Source organism: Marmota marmota, unplaced genomic scaffold (assembly GCF_001458135.2).
Source record: "Marmota marmota marmota unplaced genomic scaffold, marMar, whole genome shotgun sequence".
Classification (NCBI taxonomy): domain Eukaryota; kingdom Metazoa; phylum Chordata; class Mammalia; order Rodentia; family Sciuridae; genus Marmota; species Marmota marmota.
Window position 1 is genome coordinate 394557 of NW_025999899.1, and position 4233 is coordinate 398789.

Consider the following 4233-nt stretch of genomic DNA (forward strand, 5'->3'; position numbering starts at 1 on the left):
AAAAAAAAAAAAAAAAAAATTCTAAAGAATTCCTTTGGGAGCATAGGATGTAGTTCAGAGGGAAGGATCTTGCCTAGCTGTACTGAGTTCAATCCCTACCACTGCAAAAAAATAAAAGAAAATTCCCATTATATGTCAGTCTTTCCCCATACCCTGACACAGGGAGCCAGTAACTGGATTTCTATTGATTGGTTTTGTCTGTTCCCACCCCACCCCACTCCAGTAATCAGGATTGAACCTAGAGACACTCTACCACGGAGCTATATCCCCAGCCTTCTCTATTTTTTACTTTTTTCTACATCTCCCAGCCTATCTATCTATCTATTTATTTATTTATTTTAGTACTGGGAATTGAATCTAGGGGTACTTTAACACTGAGATATATCCCCAGCCCTTTTAATGTTTTAGTTTGAGACAGAGTCCCATTAAGTTGCTTAGGGCCTGGCTTAATTTCTGAGGCTGACCTCAAACTTGTAATCCTCCTGCCTCAGTCTTCTTAGTCACTGGGGTAACAGACAGTGCCACCACACCTGGCTTCCAGCCCTTTTTATTTAGAACTACATCCCTAGTTCTTTTTAATTTTTATGTTGAGACAGGGTGTTGCTAAATTGCCCAGGCTGGTTGGATGTAGTGGCACACACTGGTAGTCCTAGTGGCTTAGGAAGCTAAGGCAGGAGGATCACAGGTTTGGGACCAGCCTCAACAACTTAGTGAAGCTCTAAGCAATTTAGCAAGACACTGTCTCACAATTAAAAAAAAAAAAAAAAAAATGGGCTGGAGATGTGGCTTAGTGGTCAAGCACCCCTGGATTAAATACCTGGTACCAAAAAAAAAATTAAATTTAAATTTAAAAATTTTTAAATTGCCCAGGCTGTCCTCAAACTTGCAATACTCTTGCCTCAGCCACAGAGTCCCTGTGATTACAATGTTGCACCATCATACCTGGCTGGTTCTGCCTGTTTTAAGACTTGGTATAAAGGAAATTATCTGGTATTACTCTTTTGTGTCTTGCTTACTTCAGTATAATGATTTTGAAATTCATCCCTGTGGTATGAATTAACAGTTTATATGGTTTATAGCTTCATTGAAATATAACACACATACCATAAAATTGACATGCACAATTTTAACATACACAATTCAGGGCTGGGAATGTAGTTCAGTGATAGGGAACTTGCCTAGAGTGTGCAAGTCTCTGAGTTTGATCCCCAGCACCTTTGTCCTCTTTAGAGTTTACTCCCCATTTGTCCTTCTCCCCAGCCCTGTCAACCATTCTTGTCATTCCTGTTTATATGGATTTGCTTAATCTGAACATTTCAAATTAATGGAATCTTACACGTGGCTTTTTGTGTCTGGTTCCTTTCACTTAGCCTAATGTTTCCAAGGTTCATCCATGTTACTAACAGTATGTATCAGTACTTATTTTCTTTTCATGGTGAGATAACATTACATTGTACAGAGATTAATTCATGAATGTTTACAATATGTACTTCTAAGAAGAGACTTGTATCCAAATGATGGACATTTGGCTTGTTTCCACTTTTTGGTTATTATGAGTAATGCTGTTGTGAATATGTGTGCACGAATTTTTCTGAGGGATTATTTTCATTTCTCTTTGGTTATCTACCTAGGAGTCTAATTATTGGTCATATGGTAACTCTACATTTAACAATTTAAACTATTTTCTTCCCCTATACCCAGTACTGGGAATGCCTCGCTTGAACTATTTTCTAAAGTGGGCTACACCATTTACACTTTATTCATTTTATTGCTAAGTAATATTCTATTATTAAAATAGACCATAGGGAGCCAGGCAGAGTGGCGAACACCTGTAATCCCAGTGGTTTAGGAGACTGAGGTAGGAGGATCACGAGTTCAAAGGCAGCCTTAGCAAAAGCGAGGTGCTAAGCAACTCAGTGAGACCTTGTCTCTAAATAAAATACAAAATAGGGCTGGAGATGTGGCTCAGTGGCTCAATGGCTGAGTACATCTGAATTCAATCCCAGAACCTTAAAAAAAAAAAAAAAAAAAGAGGAATTGTTACTGACCTTTGGTCTATTTTTGTTTGTTTGTTTGTTTAAACAGACCACAGGGCTAGGGGTGTAGCTCAGAAGTAGTGTTTGCTTAGCATGTGTGGGCTCAACCCCAAGCACTGAGATAGAGAAAGAGAAAGAATAAACAATTTAAAAACAAACAAACAAAACAACAACAACAACAAAAAAAAACTTAAGCTCTTCAAAAGGTACAATTTTTAAGAAAATGAGCAGAGCACTGTGGAGCATGTCTGTACTCCTAGAAACAGGGGAGACTAAGGCAGGAAGATGGCAAATTCGGGGTCAATCTGGGCAATTTGTGAGACCTTGTCTCAAAAAAAAAAAAAAATTAGAAAGGTTGGGGATGCACCTCAATCATAAAGTGCCCCAGATTCATCCCTAGAACCCTGGGACTGAAAAAATAATTTTTTTAAAAGTCATCACATCCTGGGACAAAATGTTTACAATATGTACTTCTGTGAAGAGACTTGTATCCAAAATATATGGAAAACTCTCATAATCCAGCAAGACAACATGATTTTTAAAAATCAGCAAAAAACTTGGGCTGGGGTTGTGGCTCAAGTGGTAGCGCACTCGCCTGGCATGCGTGCGTCCCGGGTTTGATCCTCAGCACCACATACAAACAAAGAAGTTGTGTCTGCCGAAAACTAAAAAATAAATATTAAAAAATTCTCTCTCTCTCTCTGTCTCTCTCTCTCTCTTTTAAACTTGAATAGGCAGTTTACCCAATATATATAAATGGTAGTAAGAACAAGAAACATGGTCAACATCATAATATTAAGAGACATACAAGCTGGACCCAGTGGCTGGTGGACACATGTAATCCCAGCAGTTTAGGAGGCTGAAACAGGGAGGATTGCAAGTTCAAGGCCAGCCTCAGCAATTTATGGAGGCCCTAAGCAACTTATAGAGACCTATATTGAAAGGCCTGGAGATGTAGTCCAGTAGTTAAGCCTTTCTGGGTTCAATCCTCCATACCAAAAAAAAAAAAAAGAAGAAGAAAAGAAAAAAAAAAGAGATAAAATGAAGTTGCAATGATGCACCTATTTTAGAATGACTAATTTAAGATTGACAATATTATATTAAATGTTGGCTATGCTGAAGAATGACTAGAATTACCACACACTGGTATTGAAAATGTAATTTGAAATATTTTGTTTTTTGCTTTTTGTTTTGGTGTTGGGGATTGAACCCAGGGGTGCTTAACCACTGAGCCACATCCCCACATCCCCAGCCCTTTTTTTTTTTTTTTTTTTTTTTTTGGAGACAAGGTTCTGCTAACTTGCTTGGGGGTCCTGGCTAAATTGTGAAGCTGGCCTCGGATTTGCCATTCTCCTGCCTCAGCCTCCAGAATAAAGCCCGGTTGGAATAGTCATTTTAGAAGGAGGCTTGACAATTTTGTTTTTTCCTTTCAGTGCTGGAGATTAAACCCAAGGCCTGATGCATGCTAAGCAAGGCAGTTTCTTTTAAATTAAACATGCTTTTACAATCCAGCAACTCCACCCTAAGAGAAATTATAACACATGTGCACATAAAGACACACAAAGATGTTCATAGAGGCTTTATTCGAATGGACAAAAACTAGAAACAACACAAATATCTATCGAAATAACAAATTTTCTTTAAAAAAAAAAAAAAGAGAGAGAGAGAGAGAAAGAAATCGCTTTACTCTTAGGATCTGAAAAAATATCCTGTTTTTCCCTAGTTTGTAAATTCCAGCATAACAGGTTCTGAGGCTCTTGTTTACTATTGTACCCTCACTGTCTGGCACAGACCTTGCACGCAATAAATGTTTTGTGAATGAATGAAAGAATGCAAACTTTCACACAGTAATGATTCTGCAGCCACCACACTTCGGGTTTTTTTTTTTATTCCCGCATTCCCTCCACCAGGCCCGAGGTGGTTTCGCAGCCTGCTCAGCAAGGGGGCATAGGAGGTTCCCGAGGTGGAGGCGCGTTGCGCCAGGATTCCAGGCAGAGCTCGCGGCTGGCCTGGCCGGGGGCCGAAGCCGGAGCGGAGGAATGTGCGCAGCGTTGAGTGCTCTCTGGGTGGCCTTAGAACAAGGTGTGACAGACGGCGCGGGACGGGTGGACAAACCGGCCGACAGCGCCTGCAGGGCGCACGAAACGGGTGGCAGATGGCGCCCCCGGGTAATGGGCGGCCCTGGGGCCACTGCGGC

General features: G+C 40.3%; 1 protein-coding gene across 1 annotated transcript in view; it reads left to right on the forward strand.

The window, feature by feature from the left end:
• The first annotated feature begins 4079 nt into the window (after positions 1-4079).
• Positions 4080-4233, forward strand: part of Pld2 (phospholipase D2) — a 13616-nt gene continuing 13462 nt past the window's right edge. The window contains exon 1 of the mRNA XM_048798334.1: positions 4080-4204. The gene's annotated coding sequence lies outside the window, so the exon portion shown is untranslated. The remainder of the gene's footprint in view (positions 4205-4233) is intronic.